General features: G+C 40.4%; 1 protein-coding gene across 23 annotated transcripts in view; it reads left to right on the top strand.

Annotated features, from left to right (window-relative positions):
* Nucleotides 1–12,721, top strand: part of KIAA1217 (KIAA1217 ortholog) — a 403,141-nt gene that overhangs the window by 276,915 nt on the left and 113,505 nt on the right. The window contains exon 1 of one of the 23 annotated variants that reach the window (XM_006025352.3): nucleotides 829–1,141. The exons of 21 other annotated variants lie outside the window; for them this stretch is intronic. The gene's annotated coding sequence lies outside the window, so the exon portion shown is untranslated. Of the gene's footprint in view, nucleotides 1–828; nucleotides 1,142–12,721 lie in introns of those variants that run through there. One more of the 23 variants, XM_025206138.1, reaches the window with a different exon arrangement.

The raw sequence follows: 12,721 nt of genomic DNA on the forward strand, positions 1-12,721 counted from the left end.
GAGCAGTAACAAGATGCAGTCCCATCTTGCTTGCTTACCCTTCACCTGTATATTAAGCAGTGTATGTTCCCTGTACCCAGAGCTGTTGATTTGCACATGCTGTTTGGTGTGCACTCTGGACCATACTAAATTGATGATGCTGTCTAATTTCTGGGTTTTGGCATGCACTCTTAAGCCCAAATGGGCAGGGAGTGCTTCTCAGTGTTCCCATATTCTCCACAACAGCAAGCAATGCAGTCATGTCATTGGTGAGACACGTGATGCTTCTTAAAATAAACAAACAAACACCCTATGGCAAAGACAACTTTGAAATTCAGTGCTAGTCTGCGGTACAGAGATAATAAATGCAAGATATTTTTGAGTTTCTCGTATACCAGTAAAAATGCATTCAGGCTTTTAGATTCTTAGCTGTGTTTCACTGGATTGTGTTTTAAGAGAAGAATATTCAAGTTATTAAGCAGGGATGGTAAACTGAAAATGCTGCCAACATTATCTATCATTTGTAATTTTTTTTAGTCTTAGAATGTAATTCCTAAAACTGAGAAATAAATATTTGAATGATGAATTGTGTAAATGAATGTAAATGCTAAGCCTGCAGCTAAGCCTGATCCCACTACTATAAAACTTTATTTTCCTTAGGAAAAAAGCCTATGCGTGTCTATCTGATAAAGAACTTCTAAACAATACAAATCTCATCTTTTCTGCCGTTTTGCTGTCTGCTTTTTCTAATGCTCTTTTTGTCATTGAGAGGTTATGACAACATGAGCCATATTGTATTTATAAACATCACGTGTTTCCTTGATATGACTTGCAGTGCTTGCCAAACTGAACACATGGAAGAAGCATTTCTCATTAGCTCAGCATTGATTTTGGTTATACTGATTTCCGGGACAGGAAAAATGCCTTCCTTACTCAGTTTTAACTTTCATACAGTGAAAGCAAAGCTGCTGAGTATTCATGAAATCACTTGTCCAGGAAAGCTGCTGCTTTTTTAGCCCACATATTTTGTCTAAGAGCTTCTTAAGGAAAGCAAAAGTAATTTAGGTTTAAGAAAATGTAAAGATAAGCATAGCTAAACATAATTTTGTGTTAAAATACCTGCCAGACTCATCTAGAAAAGGAGTTCACCAAAACATGTAAGGTAAGATGCCTCTTCATAGTGATATTTCTCCTCTTTTTTTTTTTGTTTTGTTTTTTGTTTGTTTTTTGGTTTTTTTGGCTAAGAGTTTTGAATTAACTGGGGCTTTAAGCCAGAATTCATAGTTAGATGTCCCCCCACCCTTATTTCTCCTGGAAAAGATGTTTTATTGTTTTGTCTTTTAGAAAACAAAGTGTACATTCAGATTCTATATCTACTTTGAAATCTGCACAAAAATGTAATAATCCAGTTATTTTCTAGCTTGTCATTTGAAATTTGATTGAGATTTCAGCAAAGTATATAAAGGAAACCTTTAATATTCTGGGTTTGTTTTCAATTACATGAACTCTACTATTTTTTATGAATGAGCTGTCTATAAGATGCCAATTATTTATGCAATTGTAGAGAAGCAGACCTTGAGGAGTAGCTGCATTTAATCAAACTGTGATGAAAGATAGTAAATGTACCTGTGCTCTTTCATCCATGTCTCTCTTGATATACTATACCATTTATCCCATAAAACTCGCACTGTTCAGAAGGTGGCTAGAAGTTTAAGGGGAAAAATCATCCTTGATTTTAGCTCTACATAAAAGAATATATAAATCTTGAATAAATCACCTGACAAAAAACAACTTGTTAAAGATGTGGGTTTCAAAGTATATTTGGATAGAGATCTCATTAAAGTTATTTTAATAGAGTGCTTTTGTGTTTCTATTGAATTATATCTATATTTTGGACAAATATAATTGCTGTTCTTTGTAATCGTATAGCTCTTGTTACTGTACCAGCACACTAAATGGTATAATTTTTAAGAGCTTTCAAAGAATTCAGATCCGTCTACTGTTAAAAGCAACATTTTTTTTTAATTACTCTAATCACATTTTAACTTTATATCAAATTTCCTCTGAAAGAAAATATTTTAGCCTAAATATCCAAGTAGTCTAGGAACATGAGTATGCTCCACCCACTCTGAAATTCACCAACTCCTGTTTTCTAGACTAAGAAATATGAAGCCTGTCATTTGGAATTTCTCAGAAACATTTTCTGTACAAAAGTAGATCCACCCTCCTGCTATGAAACACTGGCTTTAACAGTATTGTTCAGAGAAAGACAAATTCTTTATTTCCTCTTACAAGGCCTCTCTTTAGTCTGGCCTGTCTTTCTTGTTGTGAACTGCCAACAGCTTGCCCCAGAGCATGTCAGTGCAGCTCCTCAGTCAACCAGATGGAGTTAGTTAACAGCAACACATGGTCTCTGCTGGCCTGGGACTGAGTTTGGAAGTCACAAGTCTTAAATAGTCCAAATCTGAAAACTCCCGTTGGCTTCATTGAGTTTCCGCTAAATGCTGACATAAGGATGGGGCTTAGGTCCATTTTTTTTGTCTCCTAATTCCTACTTTTATTCTTGTTCCACCTTTTACAGAATGTTTCCTGGTTCCAATTCCTCAATAGTTTTGCTCTTTTTTTTTTCATTGGCCTTGCTTTTAGTCAGTTAATCTGCAGTAGTTTGGCTATTTACCTCCATTTCCTAAGTCTTTGCTAGCATCAGGCATAGATGGAGTTCCTTAATGCAATGACAGATGAAAAAATACTCATGGCTGTGTCCTCCATGGTCATAAATCTGCCTTCCCTTGTAAACATGGAAGTTTATGTGAATTCATAAATTCCCTTAATCTTTGGGATAGCATTGGAGGCAAAATAAGTTTAATGACTTCCAGCCACCTCTTCAAAAAAAATTATAAACCACCTTGTTGAGGTGGATCTAGTGTGTATCAAGTTCTTTATAACACTAGTTAGGTTGTAAAGAAAAACTGTCTTTAATCTGGACATTGCTTTAATTGATCAGAATTTTGCTTTAGCTTTCCTTAGCAGCCTTCCCTATTGCTCTCTTCACTTTGAACAGGACCTGAATTCCTTGCTCTCAGCTGTCTTCACTTCTATTTTCTATATAATACTTTCCTCCAGGATGATACAGGAGCTGGAGGGCCAGATTTCATAAGGCATATGAGGCTTGAAGAGAATTTTCATCATCCTCTTTTTGTGGAAGAAGAAAACTGATCCAACTCTTGAGCTTTACAGGAGCCTACCACAGACATTCGAGGACCTGATCTCACCACGTTAGATGGTGTTCTAATCTGGAGTCAAAGAACAGCAATCAGACTCCTGAAAATAAGAGCATTAAATATATCTTTTCTTGGATGTGCATTAGATCTGGGGTAAAAATAACCTGACTTGGCATAAACAAGATGTTTGCAAGAATCAGAAGGCAACAAGGCATTATAAGATACTTCATGATACTGGAATCTAAGTGTTTTTTTCATATTCAGAATTGAAACTTTAAGCCTCGGAGCAATTCAAGTATGAGTGAAGCTTAACATCCAGTTTAAATGACTGAACTGACCAAGAGGGTATGTTAGGTGAATGGTTTTCTCCTTCACTCTGTACCTAATTGCTATCGAGATCTTTGATTTATTTCAGCTATGTGAGCAATTTTATGCCCAGCCACATAAACTGCAGTCTATCTGTTGATGGATTTTTTTTGGTTGTATCATCACCTCCCTAAACTTCTTTCAGGAAGGATTCAAGGGATTCAGGGTTTTAAAGTACACTATTTCTTAAAAATACCTTTCTTCTTGGATCTACAACCATAGTTCACTATGTATACAGTGAAACCTGTCTTAATTGACACTCAAGAGATCATCATAACTGTGTGGGCAAGCAGAGAGAGTCTTGAACAGAAGGCTGAGCACAAATTTAGTAAAATGATGGATAGTTTAAAGCAATTGTGAATTGTAGGCAGCTATTGATTCATTTTCCCCTGTATTTATGGGAAAATTAAACAGGGTGCTTAGACCATGTAACTATATTACCTGCCTATTGTGACAGTTTGGTTACTAGACTATCTCTGAATTTATTTATAATTCTGTATAAAGATACCCTTGAAGGAGAAAATATTCACATAATAGGAAAAATATACGTTAAGATATGGATACTTTAGGATATGACTAATATCTTGAGGTGTCCGTTACCGCATATACTTATAACCCTGCCTTTTTTGGAGTAGAAAGTTCAACCCATCATAGAACCAGACCAGTTGTGTATCATGTACATAGGCACATGCCAGAAACCCATTTGTGCAATTTGGAGAGATTCCCTTTCACAGGGGGATGAGGAGGCGGACTGGCAGATCCACTATTTTATTGTTCCATCAATCATTCTTCCTATAGGTAGGCCATGGGAGTAGTGCTGGGTGCAAAATTTGGGGCATCATTCTTGTTTGTCTGATGTTCTTTGTTCTTATTTTGTAGTAAAAACTTGTTACAGGTGCAAACATATGGCTTAGGATTTAAACTGCAAACTGTGGTTAATAAAACTTCATACTATTTATATCTTAACCTATTCCATATTCTTATAATAGAAAACATGTTTTGACTCAAGTCACTTGATAATTCCAGATGAGACTAAAGGTTATGTTTTTCTTTATTCTTGTTTAATCGTATGAAGTTGTTCTAATGTTATTTGTCTTTGGCACAGTGAGAGGAGCTGCAAATATAGAACAAAAATAAAAGCTGAACAGTTGTATCAGAGAATCAGAAATTCTCCATGCATTTATTTTGATTTGTGAGATCAGTTACTAACAGTATTTCTAATTTTAAAGAGAAGAAATCTCATATACAGTATGTTTAAACCAAATAAATATGCTGATCTGCACCAGAACTATGTATGTTTGATACTATCCATTTTGTTTTCCCGAAAAAAAGAATAAATTTATCAGTTTAGTGGTGCTCCAAGGAAGCACTGGAATTGAAAATGGTCTTAAGGGTTTGGCTTTTGAGGCTGGTGATGACCGCATGCATTATGTAGATGATGTGTTTGATCTGTTAAAGAGAAGGGGAAGTGAAGGAAATGCCTGTTCCATCTGTAGAAAGCAGACAACTTTTGTTTATGTTCCTAAAATCCTATCTAAAAACAGCGGTGCAAAAGCAAAACAAACAAACAGAAATGCTGTTTGAGTGCAGTACTAATTGCCAGCTATCTCAAGGGCTCCCACCTTCATTTTATAAAAATCAGTGACAGTTTATATGTTCAGCATAAAGAAAATAATAGCTTATAGGCTGGGTGAACTACAGTATGTTGATGAGATAAATGTGGATATTGGCAAAACAATGATATAATTATATAAATACAACCTTTTTAGGATTGAATCTGTTATGTTTCAGTGTGTTTGTATTTTTGTCATTCACAATAACACCCTTAACATTTCTGGCTGAAATTTTAAGATTTTTAGTATTTTTGCCATCCACCAAACTACACTGTCTGGAAAGTTCGGTAAGGAAGAAAGCTAAAGTATATGATACTTATTAACTTCTCTGCTTAAATATGTAGTTTAAAAATTAGATTTTTTTTTTAATCTTTCACATTTTCCATTTTTTGGAAAATAAAAACGCTTCTAGAAAATATTCTTATAAACGCTCTAATATGAATATATATTAGGTTGCCTGATCTGGATCTTTGCCTTGGCAACCATGGGTGGAATTATGCAGTCTGGTATCAGGGAGATAGCTTCTGCAATGGAATGAAGGCATTTGGGTGGTGGTGGGGAATATCTAGACATAGCTTATGTACCAGTCATGCTCATTTCTAGTTAATCATGCTGTGGATGGGACAGACAAAAAGTTTGTCACTTTATCCATGGGTCCATGTCTTAAGAAGAGGTATTCCAATGACCTAAAACATAGCTGAATGAGACCCTCATCTAGGTACATCTTATAGTGATGGTAAAAGTAGCTGGAGAATTTGCCCTCATTTCTTTCTCTTCCTGAAGGGTGTTATTATTGACAGTTGACCTGCAGTAACTGCAAACAGATTTAGGGAATGTAATGGGCCAAGGACAAATTTATGATCCTTCTATTTGGATCTAAGCTGATTTGCCTTGTAAAATGAAATCAGATTAGATGAAAAATAAAATGCATTATTGTTGCTGTTGCTATCTTTTCTGTGGCCTGGATCCCAGATTCCTGTTTTATCCTGAAGAGATTATTGTAGCCTGGTCCAAAGGAATGGGAAGGACAATTATGTGGGGTGACAGATAGCAACAACTTGGAGAATAGAGGCTCTTAGGAAAGCAATTGTGTGTATGGATGAGCAGGCGTTGGATTGTAGTTTGGAAGTGGTATAGGATGCGATCACACGAAAGATATGTGAAAGGTAGGACCTTACTATTCCCTTCCCCCCACTCTCCAGAGACACACAAGGAGCCCTTCTTGCTAGACCTTATTGACCATTTTATCACCTTGGATCCATTAATAACTAGAGTTGCATTAACAGCCACACAGTCCCTAAAACCATAAGTGCCCATACACATGTGGGAACATTTGTTTCGACATTTCCTGTTGGGAACCGTTCCTGTGAAATATGTGTATGGAGTGCCTGAGCTATTGCACTTGTTAGAATGGCGTTGTTCTACATGGCATCTAGAGGGGAGCATGATGTTTTGTCCCTGAAACCATGTGGGATAGGCACATGAATTATGCTTGATTTTTTCAAAGCCATTTGTAGTATTGAAGGTGCAACGCAAAATATGGTTGTTTAGATGTATGGGGGCCTGTGAATATGGAAACAGAAAGGCTGTGCAGGGACAAGTCCTGGTGAGCCCCCCTATTCCACACAACCGCCTTTTCTTGGGTCAGGAACATCCTGAAGCATTCACCACCTGTGCCGTTCCTGGCTGTAGTTTTTCTGAAATGCTTTGCTGTCCTCTTCCCCTACATTCGATCTCCCTTCCCTGCCCAGTACCCTCCTTAACCATGGGAACTTACATTGGACACAGTCTCTCTTCCTCTTCTTTCTCCTCATTATTTTCTTCTGCGTAGATACAGTACAAAGTGAAAAAGTAAAAAGAAACTCTCCTGGCTCTAAAGAACATTTGTATTCATTCTTGTTATCCCATTTCCTTCCATTTCTTCATAAACTTCTTTCATTTTTTATTGTTACCTTCTTACTTTTTTCCCCCAGCGTTTCTCTTATCAGTATTTTCTCTTCTTTTTGTCTCTCATGAATTTCATTATCTCTGGCCTTGTGCTCAGATTTTTGGATCCCTGTCCATGCAATGTGTTAACCCTTTCGTGAATCCTCCAGTAAGCTCTCCTCACCCCACATTCTCTCTCTCCTATAGAGTCCCAATGGTATTCACCTGTTTTTTTCTTTTTTTTTTCCCCACAGGCTCCCACCCTGACTTTCTTAGTTTCCACCTGCTAACAGTCTCTCGTTCTCATGTCTTGTCCCACTTTTGTTTCTCCGTTACTTTGCATCCTTTTAGTGGTGCTACAGTTCAGATTTTGTTAATTATCTAGTAACCACATATGACATTAACCTTCCTACTTTATTTACTAACTATGCAGGAAAAACTGCATGTTACAAAAAAGTTTGTTGTATAATGGTGGAAATGAAACTTGGATTACAATCAAAACTTTGTCATCTTACTTACAAAGCTGAGAATTTCAGCAAGTCAATTGTAGACAGACAAAGCTGAGCAAAAGGGAAGGCAGTAGAGGAGAAAAGCAAAAGTACAGGAGCTCCTTTTCTGCTCTGCTGATAAATGAAGGATGGGTTATTGCCTCAGGTGAAAGGTCCTGCTGCTTTATATGAATACAAAGACTGTGCCAGGCTGAGCGGGGGATCTAGGTAAAGGCCAGCTGAAGGACAGTTGTTCTCCCTGTCGCTGACAAGAATCTCAGAGATGCTGGCAAATGAACAGGTTACAGCCAAATCCAGTATCTCTTCTGACATGTTATGGAAAGCCAAGAAATAATATAGGCTGAGGTTGGTTCAGGATGCCCAGGTACCCATCGTGCCCCATGATTTTAAGGAACAAAGAAAAATAGGAATTGGTCAGGGAGGAAAAATACAGCCCAGCTGCTGGGAGTTTCTCAGGGCAGGAGCCAGACTACCTGAACCATTGAGGTCCCTTCCAGTGCTTCCTATCTGTGATTCTGTGACTTCTCCCTAGTTTTATCCATCTCTGCTCATGGAAAGCTACAAGCCCCTTTACAGCTGAGAGTCTGGTAGCTCTCCTGACCCAAACAAATGCTGTGCAAAACAAGAAAATACTGAGCAGTTTCAAAACATGCCTTTTTAGCAGTCCTAGGTGATGTCAGCAAAAGGGCAGTTCTCCAAGAGCGTTCAGCAAGGTTCCAGCATGTATTGTGTCCTCACTGGAGCTGTGGCTAAATGATTTTACCCTCCCCTCCTTCTGCTGCTGAACTTGTTTTCCTCTTCAGGTCCAGTCTTCTGTTCCCCAAGCTGGCTAAAGGAAAGAGAAAGGGAGAGGAAGTGCCCTATTTGACAAAAGAGCTGGGATTACCAATAAAGGAAGGAAGTTTAGATCTGGCTATATTATCACATTTTGAATCATAAAACAAACAAAAGCTAATGGAAAATAGGTAAAAACTAGCATAGATAACAGGCTGAGTGAAAGCCATCTAGAGAGAGGAGACAGAGGGTGGGAAGGCAAAAACAGTTCTAATAAAATATCAGCACTATACTATAGAGCAGAGCATCTACTGGTACTAGCCTAGCTTTTGGGGACTCCCTGTACATAACCCTCCATATACATATGTGTATATAACACAAATTTTCATTTAGCTGAAAAAACATGCTTACTAGTTTTTATTGAATTGACATTTTTGGGCCGGGGAAACGAGGTTTAAATTGCAGGGTAGGGGGAGGGAATTCATGCATGATATAGAAGCCTAGTCCTACAGTTCCTTGGTCATGGAACTTCAGCAAGAGTTTGTTACATTGGCTCTGATCCTGTGAACTTGAAGCTGTCACAACCCAAAGGGTGTGATTTTTGTTTTGTGTGCTTTGGCACTGCTAAACTGTTCCCACTAAATTGCAGCTTCCTTGCACGGTGGAGTTTTCTGCTGCAAAAGAGAACCCCGGTGCAAGGGACGAATTTCCCGCCAATTTGAAGCTTTCTTTGCAGGGTGCATTTCTTTGTTGCAGCACAGAAATGCTCGTTGCAAAGAGTTCCCGCCATTTGTATGCTAATTTGAGCCCCATTATTGGCCAGTTCTAAATTATTCACACGTGGCGGCTAGTGATTGGCTTGCTAGCCATATAAAAGGCTTGAGTGGTTCCGCCCAAGTTGGAGGACTCCACGAAGGAGGAGACTTCACGCTGTGTGAAGATCTCTAAGCGCTGCGGATCCTTACGGACCCAATGCATTTCAAGCAGGCAACAGAGGTCTGATCAGCCTCTAGCCTCTCCCCGTCGCCGATAGATTCCCGACGTATCCCTTCCCACGCGCAAGAGAACCGGACCCACGGAGCCTAGCAAACTTCGTGTGGATGAGTGAACAGGAGAACCCACGGAGCCTAGCAAACTTCGTGTGAGCCCTTACGACCGGCCTCAGAGCTCTTCTACCCAGGTTCGAGTCCTGCAGGTTTATTTTTCCCATCGCCGGAACCCTATGCGACGTACCCTCGTGCCCTGCAGGTTCGAGTTTTGTTTTCTTTCCTGTCTGTAACCGCAACTTAAGCAAGTTTTCAGCCTGCACCACTGCCATCTCGGTGTAAGTAAACAATCTTTTAAACTACCGATATGCGTTTGTGCCTAATTCCAGCTCGACGGCCTTCCCTCTCCGACCCGGCGTGCCCGGGCTGCTGGCCACAGCCCGCGTGCAGCACGGAAAAGGGCTCGGGTCGCTCCCGGCCCACATAGAAGCTTAGTCCGGGAGGTTTGCAGCTGGAAAAGAAATGTCCACTCTTACTTGCCTGTCTTTTATTTTCTGCAAAATGCCTCATAATCTGAAATTCCTGGTCACACTACCCAATGACCTAGCCACACATTCAGCTGTAGTAGTGCCAAAACATTAAAAAAATTCTTCAGTGAAATGTTGTTCTCTTGAGGCTCAGGTGTTCAGGTCAGACACAGCCTGCTGAGCATTATATGAGCCATCTGTTCTATAAGAAGCCTTCTTCTGCCAGCACTGAAGCACAAGTGCTACTTGTCCTTTAACAGTGGTTTTCCCTATCTTATATTTCATAGATTTCATAAAAGAAATAGAAAGGTTGGGGTGAATAAGTTGTAATAATTGCTCTATTTTAGCAACTGCCCTGGTTATTAATGAAGACCAGGTATAGAAGTAAGACAAATCCAAAGGTATACCACAGCTATGGATACATAACACAATTACTACAGAGTATCTTACCCTGGATTTTGCTCCTTCTCCCCTTACCCCAAGATCAGGCATTCTACTGGATTTTGCTCCATAGTACATTTACTCCGTGGTCAAGAGCCAGGCTCATGACCAGTTTTCCTGAGCTAGCTAACTGCTCAGAGATTATTAAGAATGTCTTGCATTCAAAAGCTGGTCTAACTCTATGTCACTGTGGGAGATTCATACTCGATGATGATAACAGATCCATCCATCGCCACTCTCTTTCACTCTTGGTCACCTCCCTTAATGCTCACTTGCCACACCTTGTAGTTAAACTGAAGGAGAATAAGGAGAGGAGAGATGGTTGTTGCTGCTAGTGAGTAGGGTGAGTCGTAATCTTCTTTCACAGGGCTTTTTGCCTCCCCTACATCCTGTCCTTCCCCCACCAATATAGGTTTTGACTTGTGACCCGCTTCAGGTCTTGCCCTCCCAGGGATGAAGTTTCAATGCCTGGTAACCGACTGACTGTGGTTACCTGGTTTGATTCACATTGCAACTTATCACTGGTTTGTGCCTCCGATTGGCGTCCTTCACCATGTCATCAAATTTTAATGATTCTGTTATATCTCTAATACGTAATATCTCTAATAAGCACTTGGTGTCACTGTGATACATTTCTTACTTGCATCAAATCAATTAACTTGTCTCTCATTCAGTTCATCAATTCCCTTCTTGATGAACGGAGATCAAGTCTACCTAGGTCCAATTAATCAGTTTCTTAAATAGGCTGATCAATTAACAGTCATACTCTTATGCAATTAATTGACTCTTCTTGACCCCCCCCACACCAGAATACATTAAGTCCAGTGGGGCTGCTTTCCTGTTTAAGTCCACTGGGGAAAAATGCCTTGGTTTGGCGGCAACCAAGCACCTAACCCAGTATGGGGTCCCCATAAAGGAACCCTTTATGATCCCGTCTTACTGGTCCCAGGTAGTCCTTCTCTTCTGCCGTAGCTCTGTTGGTTGTCTTTCTTATGAAGGAGTTCCGTCCCTCAACACCCAGCTTCAACTCCATCCCAACCCACCAGTCCAGCATCTTGCATTAGTCCTGGGCCTCCACACAGCTTGCCAAGCTCTGCTTTGCTCATGTTCCCTTCTTTGAGGAAACTCTCTGGGGCCTGTGCAGTCTCATCTTCCAGCCAGGCTCCTCCTGGCTAGTAGGAGACGGCTTTGGACTCCCATGACCTGGCTCCCCTGTGCATTGGGCCTGAAGGCTGCCATGTCTGCCTCAGATGTCGGCATGCCGGCTCTCTCTGCTGCGCCGCCAGTCCTTCACCTCTTGGTGAGTCTCCCCACATGGCTGGGTCCAGTGGGGCTCACTGGACCGTAACAGGGCCTGTTATCTGTGCCGTTACACTCACCTCTACAATAAAAGATATCACCCCAAGAAATCCTAACTGCACTAGGTTAGGTACTATTACAGAGCTTGACCACGAGATATCAGGGGGCCAGCTTGTACTGAGCTGACTATAGGAGTGGATCCATGACTCTTACCCCTGTAATTTGAATCAATGTAAGGTTACTCCTCACTTTCTGTAAGGTAAATTTACTCTGGACAGGAGTGATTTAGTAAGTATAGGATTACACCAAATGCCTGCTCCACGTTTACTCTGGAGTAAATGTGTTCAGTCCCTGCACCCTAGGAGGGCAGTCTGTGAGTGCCACCTGGCCTTGAAACCTGACCTGAAAGAACTCTGATGCATCCAATTTCAGTCTTTTTGGATGCACCACAAGACAATGCAAGTGGATTCAGTTGTAGGTTGTTCATGGGAGGGCTGCATTTGAAAACTTGAAACTAATTTTAGTTGTTCAGATCATGGGAAATGATGCTTAGTACAGAGCAGCATAATAAAGGCTATTGGGTTTTTTTTCATGACTGTCAGCTGCTTGTGCTAAGGATAGTTATTGGAGATAAGCCTTCAGCTTCCCTCTCCAACCTGTTGCTGGAAAAACAAGTGACACCTGAGATTAAGATAGCCCACAGGGACTTCTCGTTCCTCTTACTCTAGAGAGCAGGTAGCTTTTATTGACAGATTTCCATCGTTGCACTCGCCTGTACTTTGGAGCATAGAATTATAGAAAGTTAGGGTTGGAAGGGACCTCAGGAGGTCATCTAGTCCAAAACCCTGCTCCAAAGCAGGACCATCCCCAACTAGATCATCCCAGCCAAAGCTCTGTCTAGCTGGGTCTTAAAAACCTCCAACAATGGATATTCTACCACCTTGCTAGGTAACTTGTTCCACTGCTTTACCACCCTCCTAGTGAGAGAGTTTTTCCTAATATCTAACCGAAACCTCCCTGAAAGGTTGTACGCTGTGGTGAGAAGTCCTTGTGAAACTCTGCCCTCAGCTACAGACCCCC

The sequence above is a fragment of the Alligator sinensis genome, unplaced genomic scaffold, assembly GCF_000455745.1.
Source record: "Alligator sinensis unplaced genomic scaffold, ASM45574v1 scaffold455_1, whole genome shotgun sequence".
Taxonomy (NCBI): domain Eukaryota; kingdom Metazoa; phylum Chordata; order Crocodylia; family Alligatoridae; genus Alligator; species Alligator sinensis.